The 21,729-nt window shown below is 45.8% G+C and overlaps 13 non-coding genes across 13 annotated transcripts; 5 read left to right on the top strand and 8 right to left on the bottom strand.

Moving 5' to 3' along the window:
* Positions 1 to 472: 472 nt before the first annotated feature.
* TRNAL-CAA (transfer RNA leucine (anticodon CAA)) lies at positions 473 to 582 on the bottom strand. Its single transcript has 2 exons — positions 545 to 582; positions 473 to 518 (listed from the first exon to the last, which is right to left on the bottom strand). It is a non-coding gene; the product is annotated as a tRNA-Leu (tRNA).
* A 277-nt stretch (positions 583 to 859) lies between these two features.
* TRNAQ-UUG (transfer RNA glutamine (anticodon UUG)) lies at positions 860 to 932 on the top strand. The gene has a single exon. It is a non-coding gene; the product is annotated as a tRNA-Gln (tRNA).
* A 1,153-nt stretch (positions 933 to 2,085) lies between these two features.
* Positions 2,086 to 2,195, bottom strand: TRNAL-CAA (transfer RNA leucine (anticodon CAA)). Its single transcript has 2 exons — positions 2,158 to 2,195; positions 2,086 to 2,131 (listed from the first exon to the last, which is right to left on the bottom strand). It is a non-coding gene; the product is annotated as a tRNA-Leu (tRNA).
* Positions 2,196 to 2,472: 277 nt separating this feature from the next.
* On the top strand, positions 2,473 to 2,545 carry TRNAR-UCG (transfer RNA arginine (anticodon UCG)). The gene has a single exon. It is a non-coding gene; the product is annotated as a tRNA-Arg (tRNA).
* A 7,602-nt stretch (positions 2,546 to 10,147) lies between these two features.
* Positions 10,148 to 10,257, bottom strand: TRNAL-CAA (transfer RNA leucine (anticodon CAA)). Its single transcript has 2 exons — positions 10,220 to 10,257; positions 10,148 to 10,193 (listed from the first exon to the last, which is right to left on the bottom strand). It is a non-coding gene; the product is annotated as a tRNA-Leu (tRNA).
* Positions 10,258 to 10,535: 278 nt separating this feature from the next.
* On the top strand, positions 10,536 to 10,608 carry TRNAR-UCG (transfer RNA arginine (anticodon UCG)). The gene has a single exon. It is a non-coding gene; the product is annotated as a tRNA-Arg (tRNA).
* A 1,154-nt stretch (positions 10,609 to 11,762) lies between these two features.
* Positions 11,763 to 11,872, bottom strand: TRNAL-CAA (transfer RNA leucine (anticodon CAA)). The gene is made up of 2 exons: positions 11,835 to 11,872; positions 11,763 to 11,808 (listed from the first exon to the last, which is right to left on the bottom strand). It is a non-coding gene; the product is annotated as a tRNA-Leu (tRNA).
* A 1,505-nt stretch (positions 11,873 to 13,377) lies between these two features.
* Positions 13,378 to 13,487, bottom strand: TRNAL-CAA (transfer RNA leucine (anticodon CAA)). Its single transcript has 2 exons — positions 13,450 to 13,487; positions 13,378 to 13,423 (listed from the first exon to the last, which is right to left on the bottom strand). It is a non-coding gene; the product is annotated as a tRNA-Leu (tRNA).
* A 278-nt stretch (positions 13,488 to 13,765) lies between these two features.
* On the top strand, positions 13,766 to 13,838 carry TRNAQ-UUG (transfer RNA glutamine (anticodon UUG)). The gene has a single exon. It is a non-coding gene; the product is annotated as a tRNA-Gln (tRNA).
* A 1,154-nt stretch (positions 13,839 to 14,992) lies between these two features.
* On the bottom strand, positions 14,993 to 15,102 carry TRNAL-CAA (transfer RNA leucine (anticodon CAA)). The gene is made up of 2 exons: positions 15,065 to 15,102; positions 14,993 to 15,038 (listed from the first exon to the last, which is right to left on the bottom strand). It is a non-coding gene; the product is annotated as a tRNA-Leu (tRNA).
* Positions 15,103 to 16,605: 1,503 nt separating this feature from the next.
* TRNAL-CAA (transfer RNA leucine (anticodon CAA)) lies at positions 16,606 to 16,715 on the bottom strand. The gene is made up of 2 exons: positions 16,678 to 16,715; positions 16,606 to 16,651 (listed from the first exon to the last, which is right to left on the bottom strand). It is a non-coding gene; the product is annotated as a tRNA-Leu (tRNA).
* Positions 16,716 to 16,991: 276 nt separating this feature from the next.
* Positions 16,992 to 17,064, top strand: TRNAR-UCG (transfer RNA arginine (anticodon UCG)). The gene has a single exon. It is a non-coding gene; the product is annotated as a tRNA-Arg (tRNA).
* Positions 17,065 to 18,218: 1,154 nt separating this feature from the next.
* Positions 18,219 to 18,328, bottom strand: TRNAL-CAA (transfer RNA leucine (anticodon CAA)). Its single transcript has 2 exons — positions 18,291 to 18,328; positions 18,219 to 18,264 (listed from the first exon to the last, which is right to left on the bottom strand). It is a non-coding gene; the product is annotated as a tRNA-Leu (tRNA).
* Between the last annotated feature and the right edge of the window lie 3,401 nt (positions 18,329 to 21,729).

Genomic DNA, 21,729 nt, shown 5'->3' with positions numbered 1-21,729 from the left:
GGTCCGTTGAAATTTCAACAAATGAGTCTTGTCAGAAGAGGGAATAACCCCACCTCTTTCACCAAAGGTCAGAACATACAGGGAAGACCTGTAAGTTATTGCCAAAACCTATCTCCTGAGTTCGGTCTCCTTACATATTTGTCACTTTACCTGTACACTAACCTTTTAAGATTTAGCAAAACAAATTGCCTCCAAAGCTTCTGATCCTGATGAAGTGAACTAGAAGAGAAGATGAGCTAACCCATATGACTGTAGGTGTGCCAAAGGGGATGGAATTTGTCAGTTTGTAAAACGTGTGTTAGAAAGCTTGTAGAAAAAAGTCGGCCTTGTTCCTTTTCTGCGAGATTTTCCAAAAGTCCATGTGAGGTTGCTGTTGAGAAGGCCCTTTGAAGAGCCTAGTAAATGAAAAGACCCAAGAGCTTGTTTTGGCAGGCCTGACCAATGTGCCATGATGGACAAAGTGAAAAAGCTCTGTCAGAAGTGGGATTTGAACCCACGCCTCCATTCAGAGACCAGAAGGCCCATTAGAAGGGAAGAGAAGCCTCTTGAGTCTGGCGCCTTAGACCACTCGGCCATCCTGACAAGCGGTGTACTATGTACCCATGCAGCTGGCACAATGACTATACTTAACAGAGAAGAGACAACCACAAACTTAGCCTAGAAGACTTCATGAACACTGCAAGGCATGTTTTTTTTTCTGAAAACACTCATCAAACTGCCATTTTGGATCACTGCAATACCTTAGACAGCAATGTCATGTGCCTGCTCTAACAAATGAAATCCTTTGTGCTCCTTGAGCGTCTTTTCCTATGCGGTGGCTGTTTCCAGTGGAAAATGGTTTCTTCATAAAGAGGCATGAGACCGCGTGGCCTAATGGATAAGGCGTCTGACTTTGGATCAGAAGATTGAGGGTTCGAGTCCCTTCGTGGTCGTTGAGCTCTGTTCTTGTCACTTCTGTAGAGTATTTGCTCCTCTTGTTGTAAATGTCCTCGGAGACTTTGCAAAAGCCTGTGCTTCCTCACTCATGCTTATCATTCAATCCCTGCCCTTGACTGTTTACAGCTACAAAGGTGGCTGCTTTTGCTGAGCTTTCACCACAATGTCAATGACGCTAACTCTTTTCTTACAACTTGTGCAAGTCCCAGCAAAGTTTTTACATCAACCTCAAATAAACACTGCTAGTCCACACTGGGATTCTAACCTTTGCCTTACTTTGAACCCAATACCCTGATGGACCTTGCAAGAGACTCTAAGTAAACTATATGACCCAGGGTTCAAACATTCATGGTGGCAACTCCCTTTCTGCTAAGCATTTTGTTTACTAACATGAGAAAATTAATTTCCTATATGATTTAGGAAATCCTTGTCTGCAATTCTGCTGTAAGCCAGACTTTTACAAAGGTGCAGACACAGCATGTCAAGTGGCACGATGCGATTCCTTCTTGTTGCAAGCTCAACAATTTCAAAAGGTTGCCTCGGTTCCCAATTTATATGAAGAGTTCTTGCCTGAAATTTGGAAAGTATGTCTGTCATTTCCTCTGAAAAGATATGATCCACACCGCAAATGGAACACTGCAATTGGTTTTCTTGCAACCTGAACTCTTTTCAAGGAAGGGTCCGTTGAAATTTCAACAAATGAGTCTTGTCAGAAGAGGGAATAACCCCACCTCTTTCACCAAAGGTCAGAACATACAGGGAAGACCTGTAAGTTATTGCCAAAACCTATCTCCTGAGTTCGGTCTCCTTACATATTTGTCACTTTACCTGTACACTAACCTTTTAAGATTTAGCAAAACAAATTGCCTCCAAAGCTTCTGATCCTGATGAAGTGAACTAGAAGAGAAGATGAGCTAACCCATATGACTGTAGGTGTGCCAAAGGGGATAGAATTTGTCAGTTTGTAAAACGTGTGTTAGAAAGCTTGTAGAAAAAAGTCGGCCTTGTTCCTTTTCTGCGAGATTTTCAAAAAGTCCGTGTGAGGTTGCTGTTGAGAAGGCCCTTTGAAGAGCCTAGTAAATGAAAAGACCCAAGAGCTTGTTTTGGCAGGCCTGACCAATGTGCCATGATGGACAAAGTGAAAAGCTCTGTCAGAAGTGGGATTTGAACCCATGCCTCCATTCAGAGACCAGAATGCCCATGAGAAGGGAAGAGAAGCCTCTTGAGTCTGGCGCCTTAGACCACTCGGCCATCCTGACAAGCGGTGTACTATGTACCCATGCAGCTTGCACAATGACTATACTTAACAGAGAAGAGACAACCACAAACTTAGCCTAGAAGACTTCATTAACACTGCAAGGCATGTTTTTTTCTCTGAAAACACTCATCAAACTGCCATTTTGGATCACTGCAATACCTTAGACAGCAATGTCATGTGCCTGCTCTAACAAATGAAATCCTTTGTGCTCCTTGAGCGTCTTTTCCTATGCGGTGGCTGTTTCCAGTGGAAAATGGTTTCTTCATAAAGAGGCATGAGACTGCGTGGCCTAATGGATAAGGCGTCTGACTTCGGATCAGAAGGTTGAGGGTTTAAGTCCCTTTGTGGTCGTTGAGCTCTGTTCTTGTCACTTCTGTAGAGTATTTGCTCCTCTTGTTGTAAATGTCCTTGGAGACTTTGCAAAAGCCTGTGCTTCCTCACTCATGCTTATCATTCAATCCCTGCCCTTGACTGTTTACAGCTACAAAGGTGGCTGCTTTTGCTGAGCTTTCACCACAATGTCAATGACGCTAACTCTTTTCTTACAACTTGTGCAAGTCCCAGCAAAGTTTTTACATCAACCTCAAATAAACACTGCTAGTCCACACTGGGATTCTAACCTTTGCCTTACTTTGAACCCAATACCCTGATGGACCTTGGAAGAGACTCTAAGTAAACTAGATGACCCAGGGTTCAAACATTCATGGTGGTATCTCCCTTTCTGCTAAGCATTTTGTTTACTAACATGAGAAAATTAATTTCCTATATGATTTAGGAAATCCTTGTCTGCAATTCTGCTGTAAGCCAGACTTTTACAAAGGCGCAGACACAGCATGTCAAGTGGCACGATGCGATTCTGTGATGAAACGCGGAAAAGCCGCTGTCTCTCAAGGCGAGGCGGCTGTTTCCGCGTCCAGCATGGCGTCACAACGCGGAAAAAACGCCGCATGCCGCTTAGGCAGAGCGGCGGAATCCGCATCGGAGGCGGCTCCCACACTCAGTTCACTGGATACATTGCAAGACAGTACTGGTGTGGCTGGGACTGATAGTCCACCAAGATTCAGACTTACACGCGCGCAAGCACAGAGGCAGAGTTTAAATAGCAGTTAGAAGGGTGTCGGCTGACCAGCTGGGTCAGCTGACAAATTCCACTGCTCTCATTGGACCAGCAATTAGGGAGGTCCTGGAAAGGTCCTAGAGTATACATACTGCTGGTTGTTCACTTGCTCTTTGTCTGGCGTGCGATCACATATGTGGAAGCACCCAGATCCGTAGTCAGATCCGCAAGTGTGCCGGGACCAGCTGGAGCTGTAATCCTACACTTAGCTAGATTTTGTTGATAGCTTAAAGTACTAGTTTGATTGTGATTATTTGTTATGACTTTTGCCTGCCTTGACTACCCTTCTGAACTCTGATCTTGTACCTTGATATTTCTGATACCCTGTTGCCGAACCCCGGCTCGTTTCTAGACTCCGCCTCAGTCTCCTGATTCTGTACCTCGATATTTCTGATACCCCGTTACTGAACCCTGCCTGTACTTAGACTCCGCCTTTGCCTCCTGATCTTGTACTTTATCTGTCCGTGTGTGTACGACCTGGCTTGTCCGACCTCGAGAACCGACCTTACCGTTAGAGGCGGTTCCTCGCTCTGTTAGCGACCTTTCCTCCTGAGGGTCACTTCCAGACATCCTTCCTACTGTCAGTCTGACTCCTCCCGTCTTGGAGAGCTCAGGTCTGCAGAAGGAATCTGTGCAGTACTCCTTGCTGCACTGAGGCCTAGTCCTCAAAGTGTTACTGTTACACCAAACACTACACTCTACTCAGGTGAACAGAGGTTAGCTAGTATATCGGATTATCGGTGAGATTGCAGATCACTTATAATCTGGTATATATCTGTATTCCCAGTGATACTGCAGATCACCGGTAATCAGATCCTCTCTGTGCTTCACCGATCGTTACAGAACGCCAGACCCAAATACAAAATGGACGCAAACACTGATTGTCTGGGTGTACTTGCCACTTCGGTGGACAACATCAATCAAGTACTGGGCGCCGACATAACTCTTATTGATGCTCTATCAGGGTCTGTACAAACCCTCCAGACATCAGTGGATCATGTGCGATCCTCTCCTAGCTCTGACATACGTATGCCTGTACCTGAAAGCTTTTTCGGCCACAGATCTGACTTCCGGAATTTTAGGAGTAGAGTATTGTCCTATTTTGAGTTGAGACCCCAATCTTCGGGTACTGAGACCCAGAGGGTCACGTTTATAAAGACTTTGTTGTCTGGCGACTCCCAGTCTTGGGCATATAGCCTGCCCGCCGGAGACAAAGCTCTTACCTCTGTAGAGGAATTCTTTAAAGCTATGGCAGTAATTTACGACGATTCGGACCTTGCTTCGACTTCTGAGCGGAAGCTCAAGCTTTTGCGTCAAGGCGAAGGTCCGGTCGAAGATTACGCGGCCGAGTTTAGGAGGTGGTCAGTTACGGCCAGGTGGGACACTTATGCCCTATTAGATCGTTTCTTGTCAGGGCTGTCCGATGAGGTCTCTGATTTGATGTTAAGCCAGCCCGAGCCCAGAACAGTCGATGAGGCCATCTCAGCGGCCATCCGAATCGACCGCAGGCTGCGCTACCAAAAACAGACCAGGGGTAGTTCCCGTGTCAGAGGGGTATCTTACACTACGGTCCCAGTGACTCCACCTCCTACTATTTCACCTTCTCCCGTCTTGCCTCCATCCGAGCCGATACAGATTGCTCGGTCAAAATTGACCCAGGTAGAGCGAAGACGGAGAATGACCGAACAGCTGTGTCTGTACTGTGCTGAAGGGGGGCATATAGTACAGAACTGCCCTAACAAGCCGGGAAGATGCTACCGTTTAGGAGTGGTAGGGGGTAGCACCCTAGGTGCCCGGCTCATACCCTTAAACGAAAAACGTTTGCTCCTTCCATGTATGATTACATGGGGGGACAAATCTGAAGCCACAGAAGCCTTTGTTGATTCTGGCTCCGCGGCTAACTTTATGAGTTCAGAGTTCGCAGAAAAGTTGGGCATTCCGCTCACCCCAGTAAAACCACCTATCCAGGTTACTGCTGTGGACGACTCCCCGCTGCAAAGGGACCGTCCGCTGTCTCAGACACCAGAGGTGGAAGTCACTATTGGGGTTCTGCATAACGAAAGTCTAAGTTTCTTTGTATTACACATGACCACCTCCACAATTGTTTTAGGAATGCCCTGGCTGCAGCTCCATTCGCCACAGATTAATTGGGCTACAGGACAATTAACTAGTTGGTCAGACTTCTGTTCCCAACAGTGTCTAGGGAAGGTGACTTTAGGTCAGACCAAGTTGCATGTGGAGGGGGTTCCCGAGCAATACTCCGAGTTCTCGGATGTATTCTGTCCCAAGGCTGCTGACAAGTTACCTCCTCATCGCCCTTTCGATTGCCCCATCGATCTCCGTGCCGGTTGTATGCCCCCTAGGGGTCACCTGTATAATTTGTCTGGACCAGAGAAAATAGCGATGCAGGAGTACATTCGTGACAATTTAGCCAAAGGGTTCATTCGCCCCTCCCGGTCGCCTGCAGGGGCCGGATTCTTTTTTGTTAAGAAAAAAGACGGAGGGCTGCGACCATGCATCGACTACCGTGGCCTGAATAAAATCACGGTGAAGAATCGTTATCCGTTACCATTGATAGACGATTTATTTACGCAAGTCACCAACGCTAAGATCTTTTCAAAATTAGATCTGAGGGGTGCATACAACCTGGTCCGCATTAGAAAGGGTGATGAATGGAAGACGGCCTTCAACACTCCCGACGGGCATTACGAGTACTTAGTGATGCCCTTCGGGTTGTGCAATGCGCCAGCCGTCTTTCAAGAATTAATCAACGAGGTATTCAGGGAGGTGTTGGGTAGGTTTGTACTAGTATACCTTGACGATATACTAATCTATTCCAACAACCTCCCCGAGCACAGGGTCCACGTTAAATTCGTGTTGGACAAATTAAGGCAAAATATGCTGTATGCCAAGGTGGAAAAATGTATTTTCGAGGTGACCACTGTCACATTTTTAGGGTATGTGATCTCCACCTCAGGCCTGTCAATGGATCCTGCCAAGGTCACAGCTGTCCTGGAATGGCCACAGCCAGTGGGGTTGAAGCCCCTGCAAAGATTTTTAGGTTTTGCAAATTACTATAGGAGGTTCATAAAGGGATACTCCACGATAATTGCCCCTCTTACCAGTCTCACAAAAAAGGGGGCAGATACCAACCACTGGTCTCCTGAGGCTGTGGCAGCTTTTTCTCACTTGAAAAAATTGTTTTGCTCTGCACCCATATTGAGACACGTAGACACCTCTTACCAGTTCATTGTGGAGGTTGATGCCTCAGAAGTTGGAGTAGGGGCTGTGCTGTCTCAACGCTCTGGGCTGCAGGGAAGGTTGCACCCGTGTGCCTATTTCTCTCGGAGGTTTTCTCCGGCAGAGAAAAACTACGACATAGGCAACCGGGAACTTCTGGCCATTAAATTGGCATTTGAAGAATGGCGCCACTGGTTAGAAGGGGCAGAACACACGATCACGGTGTATACTGATCACAAGAATCTGCAATACATCGAGGGGGCTAAGAGACTAAGTCCCCGACAGGCCCGTTGGTCGTTATTTTTTACGAGGTTCAGATTTATTATCACATACACTCCAGGCAGCAAAAACATCAAGGCAGATGCCCTGTCCAGATGTTTCGAATTAGAGACAGCACAGCCCCCCGCTCCTGAGTCCATCATCCCGCAGAGGCTGGTGTTAGCAGCCACAGAGACCTGGGAGGATTGGACAAAGGTTTTGGGTCCCTTTCAGCAGGATGTCCCTGAGGGAAAACCGGAGGGGGTCTTGTTTATCCCACTGTTTTTTCGTCTACAGGTCTTACAAATGTTTCACGCCCATAAGAGTGCTGGTCACCCTGGTGCTGCCAGAACGCAGGATCTGATTGCCAGGTGTGCTTGGTGGCCTTCTATGGCATCAGACTGCAAGGAATATGTCAGGGAATGTGCGGTATGTGCCAAAAGTAAACCCTCCCGGCAGGCACCTGTCGGTACCTTACAGCCTTTACCCGCCCCGAGTGAACCATGGACCCACTTGTCCATGGATTTTGTGGGTGAGCTCCCCAGGTCTGAAGGCATGTCGGTCATTTGGGTGGTAGTCGACCGCTTCAGCAAAATGGCCCATTTCGTGCCTTTGAAAGGACTCCCCTCGGCCCAAGAATTGGCTGACCTATTCATCGTCCACATTTTCCGGCTGCACGGCATTCCGGAGAACATTGTGTCCGATCGGGGAGTCCAATTTATCTCTAAATTCTGGAGGGCATTTTGCCACCAAATGGGCATGAAGCTGTCTTTCTCGTCAGGCTACCACCCACAGACGAATGGGCAGACTGAACGAATTAATCAGTCTTTAGAACAGTTTTTAAGATGTTACGTTGCGGAGGCACAGAATGACTGGGTGAAGTTTCTGGCTTTTGCAGAATTTGCGCAGAATAATTTAAAGAGTTCTTCTTCTGGTTTTTCCCCGTTCCAGATTGTGACAGGGAGGTCGCCCAAGTTCTCCCCTTTGCCAGTTGCCTCTTCTCCGTTCCCAGCACTGGAGGATTGGCAGAGGTCACTCAGGGACAATTGGGGAATTGTTAGAGATAATTTGCAGAAAGCGTTCCAAAGTCAAAAGGGTCAAGCGGACAAGAGACGTTCCATGGAATGGAAGTTTCAGCCAGGGGATTTAGTCTGGGTGTCCACACGTCACTTGACCCTGAAGCAGCCTTCTGCCAAACTGGGCCCCAGGTTTGTGGGTCCGTTTTCTGTGACCAAAAAGATCAACAACGTCACTTATACCGTTGATCTCCCCGCCAGCATGCGTGGGGTGAGATCATTTCACGTATCCCTGCTCAAACCTGCAGTCCATGTGGGCCCTACTCCTCCTCCTCCTGTCCTGGTGGATAGTCATCCTGAGTTCGAAATAGAGAAAATTTTGGACTCTCGCATTGTCCAGAACTCGGTACAGTATCTGGTACACTGGAAGGGATATGGCATTGAGGAGAGACAGTGGGTACCGGGGACTCGCATGCATGCGGATGAGTTGAGGAAAGAGTTTCATGCCTTACACCCCGAGAAGCCTGGTAGGAGTTGTCCGGAGTCCACTCCTCGAGGGGGGGGTACTGTGATGAAACGCGGAAAAGCCGCTGTCTCTCAAGGCGAGGCGGCTGTTTCCGCGTCCAGCATGGCGTCACAACGCGGAAAAAACGCCGCATGCCGCTTAGGCAGAGCGGCGGAATCCGCATCGGAGGCGGCTCCCGCACTCAGTTCACTGGATACATTGCAAGACAGTACTGGTGTGGCTGGGACTGATAGTCCACCAAGATTCAGACTTACACGCGCGCGAGCACAGAGGCAGAGTTTAAATAGCAGTTAGAAGGGTGTCGGCTGACCAGCTGGGTCAGCTGACAAATTCCACTGCTCTCATTGGACCAGCAATTAGGGAGGTCCTGGAAAGGTCCTAGAGTATATATACTGCTGGTTGTTCACTTGCTCTTTGTCTGGCGTGCGATCACATATGTGGAAGCACCCAGATCCGTAGTCAGATCCGCAAGTGTGCCGGGACCAGCTGGAGCTGTAATCCTACACTTAGCTAGATTTTGTTGATAGCTTAAAGTACTAGTTTGATTGTGATTATTTGTTATGACTTTTGCCTGCCTTGACTACCCTTCTGAACTCTGATCTTGTACCTTGATATTTCTGATACCCTGTTGCCGAACCCCGGCTCGTTTCTAGACTCCGCCTCAGTCTCCTGATTCTGTACCTCGATATTTCTGATACCCCGTTACTGAACCCTGCCTGTACTTAGACTCCGCCTTTGCCTCCTGATCTTGTACTTTATCTGTCCGTGTGTGTACGACCTGGCTTGTCCGACCTCGAGAACCGACCTTACCGTTAGAGGCGGTTCCTCGCTCTGTTAGCGACCTTTCCTCCTGAGGGTCACTTCCAGACATCCTTCCTACTGTCAGTCTGACTCCTCCCGTCTTGGAGAGCTCAGGTCTGCAGAAGGAATCTGTGCAGTACTCCTTGCTGCACTGAGGCCTAGTCCTCAAAGTGTTACTGTTACACCAAACACTACACTCTACTCAGGTGAACAGAGGTTAGCTAGTATATCGGATTATCGGTGAGACTGCAGATCACTTATAATCTGGTATATATCTGTATTCCCAGTGATACTGCAGATCACCGGTAATCAGATCCTCTCTGTGCTTCACCGATCGTTACAGATTCCTTCTTGTTGCAAGCTCAACAATTTCAAAAGGTTGCCTCGGTTCCCAATTTATATGAAGAGTTCTTGCCTGAAATTTGGAAAGTATGTCTGTCATTTCCTCTGAAAAGATATGATCCACACCGCAAATGGAACACTGCAATTGGTTTTCTTGCAACCTGAACTCTTTTCAAGGAAGGGTCCGTTGAAATTTCAACAAATGAGTCTTGTCAGAAGAGGGAATAACCCCACCTCTTTCACCAAAGGTCAGAACATACAGGGAAGACCTGTAAGTTATTGCCAAAACCTATCTCCTGAGTTCGGTCTCCTTACATATTTGTCACTTTACCTGTAAACTAACCTTTTAAGATTTAGCAAAACAAATTGCCTCCAAAGCTTCTGATCCTGATGAAGTGAACTAGAAGAGAAGATGAGCTAACCCATATGACTGTAGGTGTGCCAAAGGGGATGGAATTTGTCAGTTTGTAAAACGTGTGTTAGAAAGCTTGTAGAAAAAAGTCGGCCTTGTTCCTTTTCTGCGAGATTTTCCAAAAGTCCATGTGAGGTTGCTGTTGAGAAGGCCCTTTGAAGAGCCTAGTAAACGAAAAGACCCAAGAGCTTGTTTTGGCAGGCCCGACCAATGTGCCATGATGGACAAAGTGAAAAAGCTCTGTCAGAAGTGGGATTTGAACCCACGCCTCCATTCGGAGACCAGAAGGCCCATGAGAAGGGAAGAGAAGCCTCTTGAGTCTGGCGCCTTAGACCACTCGGTCATCCTGACAAGCGGTGTACTTTGTGCCCATGCAGCTGGCACAATGACTATACTTAACAGAGAAGAGACAACCACAAACTTAGCCTAGAAGACTTCATGAACACTGCAAGGCATGTTTTTTTTCTCTGAAAACACTCATCAAACTGCCATTTTGGATCACTGCAATACCTTAGACAGCAATGTCATGTGCCTGCTCTAACAAATGAAATCCTTTGTGCTCCTTGAGCGTCTTTTCCTATGCGGTGGCTGTTTCCAGTGGAAAATGGTTTCTTCATAAAGAGGCATGAGACCGCGTGGCCTAATGGATAAGGCGTCTGACTTCGGATCAGAAGGTTGAGGGTTTAAGTCCCTTTGTGGTCGTTGAGCTCTGTTCTTGTCACTTCTGTAGAGTATTTGCTCCTCTTGTTGTAAATGTCCTTGGAGACTTTGCAAAAGCCTGTGCTTCCTCACTCATGCTTATCATTCAATCCCTGCCCTTGACTGTTTACAGCTACAAAGGTGGCTGCTTTTGCTGAGCTTTCACCACAATGTCAATGACGCTAACTCTTTTCTTACAACTTGTGCAAGTCCCAGCAAAGTTTTTACATCAACCTCAAATAAACACTGCTAGTCCACACTGGGATTCTAACCTTTGCCTTACTTTGAACCCAATACCCTGATGGACCTTGGAAGAGACTCTAAGTAAACTAGATGACCCAGGGTTCAAACATTCATGGTGGTATCTCCCTTTCTGCTAAGCATTTTGTTTACTAACATGAGAAAATTAATTTCCTATATGATTTAGGAAATCCTTGTCTGCAATTCTGCTGTAAGCCAGACTTTTACAAAGGCGCAGACACAGCATGTCAAGTGGCACGATGCGATTCCTTCTTGTTGCAAGCTCAACAATTTCAAAAGGTTGCCTCGGTTCCCAATTTATATGAAGAGTTCTTGCCTGAAATTTGGAAAGTATGTCTGTCATTTCCTCTGAAAAGATATGATCCACACCGCAAATGGAACACTGCAATTGGTTTTCTTGCAACCTGAACTCTTTTCAAGGAAGGGTCCGTTGAAATTTCAACAAATGAGTCTTGTCAGAAGAGGGAATAACCCCACCTCTTTCACCAAAGGTCAGAACATACAGGGAAGACCTGTAAGTTATTGCCAAAACCTATCTCCTGAGTTCGGTCTCCTTACATATTTGTCACTTTACCTGTACACTAACCTTTAAGATTTAGCAAAACAAATTGCCTCCAAAGCTTCTGATCCTGATGAAGTGAACTAGAAGAGAAGATGAGCTAACCCATATGACTGTAGGTGTGCCAAAGGGGATGGAATTTGTCAGTTTGTAAAACGTGTGTTAGAAAGCTTGTAGAAAAAAGTCGGCCTTGTTCCTTTTCTGCAAGATTTTCCAAAAGTCCATGTGAGGTTGCTGTTGAGAAGGCCCTTTGAAGAGCCTAGTAAATGAAAAGACCCAACAGCTTGTTTTGGCAGGCCTGACCAACTTTTCCATGATGGACAAAGTGAAAAAGCTCTGTCAGAAGTGGGATTTGAACCCACGCCTCCATTCGGAGACCAGAAGGCCCATGAGAAGGGAAGAGAAGCCTCTTGAGTCTGGCGCCTTAGACCACTTGGCCATCCTGACAAACGGTGTACTATGTGCCCATGCAGCTGGCACAATGACTATACTTAACAGAGAAGAGACAACCACAAACTTAGCCTAGAAGACTTCATGAACACTGCAAGGCATGTTTTTTTCTCTGAAAACACTCATCAAACTGCCATTTTGGATCACTGCAATACCTTAGACAGCAATGTCATGTGCCTGCTCTAACAAATGAAATCCTTTGTGCTCCTTGAGCGTCTTTTCCTATGCGGTGGCTGTTTCCAGTGGAAAATGGTTTCTTCATAAAGAGGCATGAGACCGCGTGGCCTAATGGATAAGGCGTCTGACTTCGGACCAGAAGATTGAGGGTTCGAGTGCCTTTGTGGTCGTTGAGCTCTGTTCTTGTCACTTCTGTAGAGTATTTGCTCCTCTTGTTGTAAATGTCCTTGGAGACTTTGCAAAAGCCTGTGCTTCCTCACTCATGCTTATCATTCAATCCCTGCCCTTGACTGTTTACAGCTACAAAGGTGGCTGCTTTTGCTGAGCTTTCACCACAATGTCAATGACGCTAACTCTTTTCTTACAACTTGTGCAAGTCCCAGCAAAGTTTTTACATCAACCTCAAATAAACACTGCTAGTCCACACTGGGATTCTAACCTTTGCCTTACTTTGAACCCAATACCCTGATGGACCTTGGAAGAGACTCTAAGTAAACTATATGACCCCAGGGTTCAAACATTCATGGTGGCATCTCCCTTTCTGCTAAGCATTTTGTTTACTAACATGAGAAAATAAATTTCCTATATGATTTAGAAAATCCTTGTCTGCAATTCTGCTGTAAGCCAGACTTTTACAAAGGTGCAGACACAGCATGTCAAGTGGCACGATGCGATTCCTTCTTGTTGCAAGCTCAACAATTTCAAAAGGTTGCCTCGGTTCCCAATTTATATGAAGAGTTCTTGCCTGAAATTTGGAAAGTATGTCTGTCATTTCCTCTGAAAAGATATGATCCACACCGCAAATGGAACACTGCAATTGGTTTTCTTGCAACCTGAACTCTTTTCAAGGAAGGGTCCGTTGTAATTTCAACAAATGAGTCTTGTCAGAAGAGGGAATAACCCCACCTCTTTCACCAAAGGTCAGCACATACAGGGAAGACCTGTAAGTTATTGCCAAAACCTATCTCCTGAGTTTGGTCTCCTTACATATTTGTCACTTTACCTGTACACTAACCTTTTAAGATTTAGCAAAACAAATTGCCTCCAAAGCTTCTGATCCTGATGAAGTGAACTAGAAGAGAAGATGAGCTAACCCATATGACTGTAGGTGTGCCAAAGGGGATGGAATTTGTCAGTTTGTAAAACGTGTGTTAGAAAGCTTGTAGAAAAAAGTCGGCCTTGTTCCTTTTCTGCGAGATTTTCCAAAAGTCCATGTGAGGTTGCTGTTGAGAAGGCCCTTTGAAGAGCCTAGTAAACGAAAAGACCCAAGAGCTTGTTTTGGCAGGCCCGACCAATGTGCCATGATGGACAAAGTGAAAAAGCTCTGTCAGAAGTGGGATTGGAACCCACGCCTCCATTCAGAGACCAGAAGGCCCATGAGAAGGGAAGAGAAGCCTCTTGAGTCTGGCACCTTAGACCACTCGGCCATCCTGACAAGCGGTGTACTTTGTGCCCATGCAGCTGGCACAATGACTATACTTAGCAGAGAAGAGACAACCACAAACTTAGCCTAGAAGACTTCATGAACACTGCAAGGCATGTTTTTTTTCTCTGAAAACACTCATCAAACTGCCATTTTGGATCACTGCAATACCTTAGACAGCAATGTCATGTGCCTGCTCTAATAAATGAAATCCTTTGTGCTCCTTGAGCGTCTTTTCCTATGCGGTGGCTGTTTCCAGTGGAAAAAGGTTTCTTCATAAAGAGGCATGAGACCGCGTGGCCTAATGGATAATGCGTCTGACTTTGGATCAGAAGGTTGAGGGTTTGAGTCCCTTCGTGGTCGTTGAGCTCTGTTCTTGTCACTTCTGTAGAGTTTTTACTCCTCTTGTTGTAAATGTCCTCGGAGACTTTGCAAAAGCCTGTGCTTCCTCACTCATGCTTATCATTCAATCCCTGCCCTTGACTGTTTACAGCTACAAAGGTGGCTGCTTTTGCTGAGCTTTCACCACAATGTCAATGACGCTAACTCTTTTCTTACAACTTGTGCAAGTCCCAGCAAAGTTTTTACATCAACCTCAAATAAACACTGCTAGTCCACACTGGGATTCTAACCTTTGCCTTACTTTGAACCCAATACCCTGATGGACCTTGGAAGAGACTCTAAGTAAACTATATGACCCAGGGTTCAAACATTCATGGTGGCATCTCCCTTTCTGCTAAGCATTTTGTTTACTAACATGAGAAAATTAATTTCCTATATGATTTAGGAAATCCTTGTCTGCAATTCTGCTGTAAGCCAGACTTTTACAAAGGTGCAGACACAGCATGTCAAGTGGCACGATGCGATTCCTTCTTGTTGCAAGCTCAACAATTTCAAAAGGTTGCCTCGGTTCCCAATTTATATGAAGAGTTCTTGCCTGAAATTTGGAAAGTATGTCTGTCATTTCCTCTGAAAAGATATGATCCACACCGCAAATGGAACACTGCAATTGGTTTTCTTGCAACCTGAACTCTTTTCAAGGAAGGGTCCGTTGAAATTTCAACAAATGAGTCTTGTCAGAAGAGGGAATAACCCCACCTCTTTCACCAAAGGTCAGAACATACAGGGAAGACCTGTAAGTTATTGCCAAAACCTATCTCCTGAGTTCGGTCTTCTTACATATTTGTCACTTTACCTGTACACTAACCTTTTAAGATTTAGCAAAACAAATTGCCTCCAAAGCTTCTGATCCTGATGAAGTGAACTAGAAGAGAAGATGAGCTAACCCATATGACTGTAGGTGTGCCAAAGGGGATGGAATTTGTCAGTTTGTAAAACGTGTGTTAGAAAGCTTGTAGAAAAAAGTCGGCCTTGTTCCTTTTCTGCGAGATTTTCCAAAAGTCCATGTGAGGTTGCTGTTGAGAAGGCCCTTTGAAGAGCCTAGTAAACGAAAAGACCCAAGAGCTTGTTTTGGCAGGCCCGACCAATGTGCCATGATGGACAAAGTGAAAAAGCTCTGTCAGAAGTGGGATTTGAACCCACACCTCCATTCGGAGACCAGAAGGCCCATGAGAAGGGAAGAGAAGCCTCTTGAGTCTGGCGCCTTAGACCACTCGGCCATCCTGACAAGCGGTGTACAACGTGCCCATGCAGCTGGCACAATGACTATACTTAACAGAGAAGAGACAACCACAAACTTAGCCTAGAAGACTTCATGAACACTGCAAGGCATGTTTTTTTCTCTGAAAACACTCATCAAACTGCCATTTTGGATCACTGCAATACCTTAGACAGCAATGTCATGTGCCTGCTCTAACAAATGAAATCCTTTGTGCTCCTTGAGCGTCTTTTCCTATGCGGTGGCTGTTTGCAGTGGAAAATGGTTTCTTCATAAAGAGGCATGAGACCGCGTGGCCTAATGGATAAGGCCTCTTACTTCGGATCAAAATATTGAGGGTTCGAGTCCCTTCGTGGTTGTTGAGCTCTGTTCTTGTCACTTCTGTAGAGTATGTGCTCCTCTTGTTGTAAATGTCCTTGGAGACTTTGCAAAAGCCTGTGCTTCCTCACTCATGCTTATCATTCAATTCCTGCCCTTGACTGTTTACAGCTACAAAGGTGGCTGCTTTTGCTGAGCTTTCACCACAATGTCAATGACGCTAACTCTTTTCTTACAACTTGTGCAAGTCCCAGCAAAGTTTTTACATCAACCTCAAATAAACACTGCTAGTCCACACTGGGATTCTAACCTTTGCCTTACTTTGAACCCAATACCCTGATGGACCTTGGAAGAGACTCTAAGTAAACTATATGACCCAGGGTTCAAACATTCATGGTGGCATCTCCCTTTCTGCTAAGAATTTTGTTTACTAACATGAGAAAATTAATTTCCTATATGATTTAGGAAATCCTTGTCTGCAATTCTGCTGTACCCAGACTTTTACAAAGGTGCAGACACAGCATGTCAAGTGGCATGATGCAATTCCTTCTTGTTGCAAGCTCAACAATTTCAAAAGGTTGCCTTGGTTCCCAATTTATATGAAGAGTTCTTGCCTGAAATTTGGAAAGTATGTCTGTCATTTCCTCTGAAAAGATATGATCCACACCGCAAATGGAACACTGCAATTGGTTTTCTTGCAACCTGAACTCTTTTCAAGGAAGGGTCCGTTGAAATTTCAACAAATGAGTCTTGTCAGAAGAGGGAATAACCCCACCTCTTTCACCAAAGGTCAGAACATACAGGGAAGACCTGTAAGTTATTGCCAAAACCTATCTCCTGAGTTCGGTCTCCTTACATATTTGTCACTTTACCTGTACACTAACCTTTTAAGATTTAGCAAAACAAATTGCCTCCAAAGCTTCTGATCCTGATGAAGTGAACTAGAAGAGAACATAAACTAACCCATATGACTGTAGGTGTGCCAAAGGGGATGGAATTTGTCAGTTTGTAAAACGTGTGTTAGAAAGCTTGTAGAAAAAAGTCGGCCTTGTTCCTTTTCTGTGAGATTTTCCAAAAGTCCATGTGAGGTTGCTGTTGAGAAGGCCCTTTGAAGAGCCTAGTAAACGAAAAGAGACAAGAGCTTGTTTTGGCAGGCCCGACCAATGTGCCATGATGGACAAAGTGAAAAAACTCTGTCAGAAGTGGGATTTGAACCCACGCCTCCATTCGGAGACCAGAAGGCCCATGAGAAGGGAAGAGAAGCCTCTTGAGTCTGGCGCCTTAGACCACTCGGCCATCCTGAAAAGCAGTGTACTTTGTGCCCATGCAGCTGGCACAATGACTATACTTAACAGAGAAGAGACAACCACAAACTTAGCCTAGAAGACTTCATGAACACTGCAAGGCATGTTTTTTCTCTGAAAACACTCATCAAATTGCCATTTTGGATCACTGCAATACCTTAGACAGCAATGTCATGTGCCTGCTCTAACAAATGAAATCCTTTGTGCTCCTTGAGCGTCTTTTCCTATGCGGTGGCTGTTTGCAGTGGAAAATGGTTTCTTCATAAAGAGGCATGAGACCGCATGGCCTAATGGATAAGGCGTCTGACTTCGGATCAGAAGATTGAGGGTTCGAGTCCCTTCGTGGTTGTTGAGCTCTGTTCTTGTCACTTCTGTAGAGTATTTGCTCCTCTTGTTGTAAATGTCCTTGGAGACTTTGCAAAAGCCTGTGCTTCCTCACTCATGCTTATCATTCAATCCCTGCCCTTGACTGTTTACAGCTACAAAGGTGGCTGCTTTTGCTGAGCTTTCACCACAATGTCAATGACGCTAACTCTTTTCTTACAACTTGTGCAAGTCCCAGCAAAGTTTTTACATCAACCTCAAATAAACACTGCTAGTCCACACTGGGATTCTAACCTTTGCCTTACTTTGAACCCAATACCCTGATGGACCTTGGAAGAGACTCTAAGTAAACTATGTGGCCCAGGGTTCAAACATTCATGGTGGCATCTCCCTTTCTGCTAAGCATTTTGTTTACTAACATGAGAAAATAAATTTCCTATATGATTTAGGAAATCCTTGTCTGCAATTCTGCTGTAAGCCAGACTTTTACAAAGGTGCAGACACAGCATGTCAAGTGGCACGTTGCGATTCCTTCTTGTTGCAAGCTCAACAATTTCAAAAGGTTACCTCGGTTCCCAATTTATATGAAGAGTTCTTGCCTGAAATTTGGAAAGTATGTCTGTCATTTCCTCTGAAAAGATATGATCCACACCGCAAATGGAACACTGCAATTGGTTTTCTTGCAACCTGAACTCTTTTCAAGGAAGGGTCCGTTGAAATTTCAACAAATGAGTCTTGTCAGAAGAGGGAATAACCCCACCTCTTTCACCAAAGGTCAGAACATACAGGGAAGACCTGTAAGTTATTGCCAAAACCTATCTCCTGAGTTCGGTCTCCTTACATATTTGTCACTTTACCTGTACACTAACCTTTTAAGATTTAGCAAAACAAATTGCCTCCAAAGCTTCTGATCCTGATGAAGTGAACTAGAAGAGAACATAAACTAACCCATATGACTGTAGGTGTGCCAAAGGGGATGGAATTTGTCAGTTTGTAAAACGTGTGTTAGAAAGCTTGTAGAAAAAAGTCGGCCTTGTTCCTTTTCTGTGAGATTTTCCAAAAGTCCATGTGAGGTTGCTGTTGAGAAGGCCCTTTGAAGAGCCTAGTAAACGAAAAGAGACAAGAGCTTGTTTTGGCAGGCCCGACCAATGTGCCATGATGGACAAAGTGAAAAAACTCTGTCAGAAGTGGGATTTGAACCCACGCCTCCATTCGGAGACCAGAAGGCCCATGAGAAGGGAAGAGAAGCCTCTTGAGTCTGGCGCCTTAGACCACTCGGCCATCCTAAAAAGCAGTGTACTTTGTGCCCATGCAGCTGGCACAATGACTATACTTAACAGAGAAGAGACAACCACAAACTTAGCCTAGAAGACTTCATGAACACTGCAAGGCATGTTTTTTCTCTGAAAACACTCATCAAACTGCCATTTTGGATCACTGCAATACCTTAGACAGCAATGTCATGTGCCTGCTCTAACAAATGAAATCCTTTGTGCTCCTTGAGCGTCTTTTCCTATGCGGTGGCTGTTTGCAGTGGAAAATGGTTTCTTCTTAAAGAGGCATGAGACCGCGTGGCCTAATGGATAAGGTGTCTGACTTCAGATCAGAAGATTGAGGGTTCGAGTCCCTTCGTGGTCGTTGAGCTCTGTTCTTGTCACTTCTGTAGAGTATGTGCTCCTCTTGTTGTAAATGTCCTTGGAGACTTTGCAAAAGCCTGTGCTTCCTCACTCATGCTTATCATTCAATCCCTGCCCTTGACTGTTTACAGCTACAAAGGTGGCTGCTTTTGCTGAGCTTTCACCACAATGTCAATGACGCTAACTCTTTTCTTACAACTTGTGCAAGTCCCAGCAAAGTTTTTACATCAACCTCAAATAAACACTGCTAGTCCACACTGGGATTCTAACCTTTGCCTTACTTTGAACCCAATACCCTGATGGACCTTGGAAGAGACTCTAAGTAAACTATGTGGCCCAGGGTTCAAACATTCATGGTGGCATCTCCCTTTCTGCTAAGCATTTTGTTTACTAACATGAGAAAATTAATTTCCTATATGATTTAGGAAATCCTTGTCTGCAATTCTGCTGTAAGCCAGACTTTTACAAAGGTGCAGACACAGCATGTCAAGTGGCACGTTGCGATTCCTTCTTGTTGCAAGCTCAACAATTTCAAAAGGTTTTCTCGGTTCCCAATTTATATGAAGAGTTCTTGCCTGGAATTTGGAAAGTATGTCTGTCATTTCCTCTGAAAAGATATGATCCACACCGCAAATGGAACACTGCAATTGTTTTTCTTGCAACCTGAACTCTTTTCAAGGAAGGGTCCGTTGAAATTTCAACAAATGAGTCTTGTCAGAAGAGGGAATAACCCCACCTCTTTCACCAAAGGTCAGAACATACAGGGAAGACCTGTAAGTTATTGCCAAAACCTATCTCCTGAGTTCGGTCTCCTTACATATTTGTCACTTTACCTGTACACTAACCTTTTAAGATTTAGCAAAACAAATTGCCTCCAAAGCTTCTGATCCTGATGAAGTGAACTAGAAGAGAACATGAGCTAACCCATATGACTGTAGGTGTGTGTAACGATTGGTGGGTGCAGAGAGTATCTGATTACCGGTGATCTGCAGTATCACCGGAAATACAGATATATACCAGATTATAAGTGATCTGCAGTCTCACCGATAATCCGATATACAAACTAACCTCTGTTCACCTGAGTAGAGTGTAGTGTTTAGTGTAACAGTAACACTTAGAGGACAAGGCCTCAATGCAGCAAGGAGTACTGCACAGATTCCTTCCGCAGACCTGAGCTCTCCAAGACGGGAGGAGTCAGACTGACAGTAGGAAGGTATATCTGAAAGTGACCCTCAGGAGGGAGGATCGCTAACAGAGCGAGGAACCGCCTCTAACGGTAAGGTCGGTTCTCGAGGTCGGACAAGCCAGGTCGTACACACACAGACAGATAAAGTACAAGATCAGGAGGCAAAGGCGGAGTCAAAGTACAGGCAGGGTTCAGCAACGGGGTATCAGATATATCGGGGTACAAAATCAGGAGGCAGAAGCAGAGTCAAGGAACGAGCCGGGGTTCGGCAACAGAGTATCAGAAATAACGAGGTACAAGATCAGAGTTCAGAAGGGTGGTCAAGGCAGGCAAAAGTCATAACAGATAATCACAATCAAACTAGTACTTTAGCTATCAACAGAATCTAGCTAAGTGTAGGATTACAGCTCCAGCTGGTCCCGGCACACTTACGGATCTGACTACGGATCTGGGTGCTCCCACATGTGTGATCGCACGCCAGACAAAGAGCAAGTGAACAACCAGCAGTATATATACTCTAGGACCTTTCCAGGACCTCCCTAATTGCTGGTCCAATGGGAGCAGTGGAATTTGTCAGCTGACCCAGCTGGTCAGCCGACACCCTTCTAACTGCTATTTAAACTCTGCCTCTGTGCTCGCGCGCGTGTAAGTCTGAATCTTGGTGGACTATCAGTCCCAGCCACACCAGTACTGTCATGCAATGAATCTAATGCGGGGGCCGCCTCTGATGCGGATTCCGCCGTTACCAATGCGGATTCCGCCGCACTGCCCATGCGGCATGCAGCGTTTTTTCCGCGTTGTGACGCCATGCTGGACGCGGAAACAGCCGCCTCACCTCGAGAGACGGCGGCTTTTGGACTCCGGACAACTCCTACCAGGTTTCTCGGGATGTAAGGCGTGAAATTCCCTCCTTAATTCGTCCGCATGCATGCGACTCCCCACTACCCATTGTCTCTCCTCAATGCCGTACCCTTTCCAATGTACGAGATATTGTACCGAGTTTTGTACAACGCGTGAATCTAAAATCTTTTCTACCTCGTACTCAGGTTGGTCATCCACCAACACAGGAGGAGGAGGAGTGGGACCCACATGGACTGCTGGCTTAAGCAGGGATACGTGGAAGGACCTTACCCCACGCATGCTGGCGGGAAGATCAACAGCGTAAGTGACGTTGTTGATCCTTCTGGCTATCGGGAAAGGCCCGACAAACCTGGGACCCAACTTGTCTGAGGGCTGTTTCAGGGCCAAGTGACGTGTGGATACCCAAACCAAGTCTCCTGGTTGGAATCTCCACTCCAAAGACCGTTTCTTGTCAGCTTGACCCTTCTGACTCAGAAACGCCTTTTCCAAACTGTCTCTCACCGTCCGCCAAATGTCTTTAAAAGACCTTTGCCAAGCCTTCAGAGCTGGAAACGGAGTGGAGGCCACTGGTAACGGTGAAAATTTGGGCAATCTTCCAGACACAACCTGGAACGGAGAAAATCCAGTGGAAGAACTTTTCAAATTGTTTTGTGCAAATTCTGCAAAGGGCAGAAATTTGACCCAGTCATTCTGCGCCTCTGCAACGTAGCATCTCAAAAACTGCTCTAACGACTGGTTGACCCTCTCCATCTGACCGTTGGTCTGTGGGTAGTAGCCCGATGAAAACGACAGCTTCATGCCCATTTGATGACAGAATGCCCTCCAGAATTTAGATACGAATTGGACTCCCCGATCGGACACTATGTTTTCCGGAATGCCGTGCAACCGGAACACGTGTTTGATAAACAAGTCTGCCAATTCCTGGGCCGAGGGGAGTCCTTTCAAGGGCACAAAATGGGCCATCTTGCTGAAGCGGTCGACTACCACCCAAATGACTGACATGCCC

This window comes from Hyperolius riggenbachi, chromosome 8 (genome assembly GCF_040937935.1).
Source record: "Hyperolius riggenbachi isolate aHypRig1 chromosome 8, aHypRig1.pri, whole genome shotgun sequence".
NCBI lineage: Eukaryota > Metazoa > Chordata > Amphibia > Anura > Hyperoliidae > Hyperolius > Hyperolius riggenbachi.
Note: the sequence above shows the minus strand (reverse complement) of the source record. Positions and strands in the feature narration are given on the sequence as shown.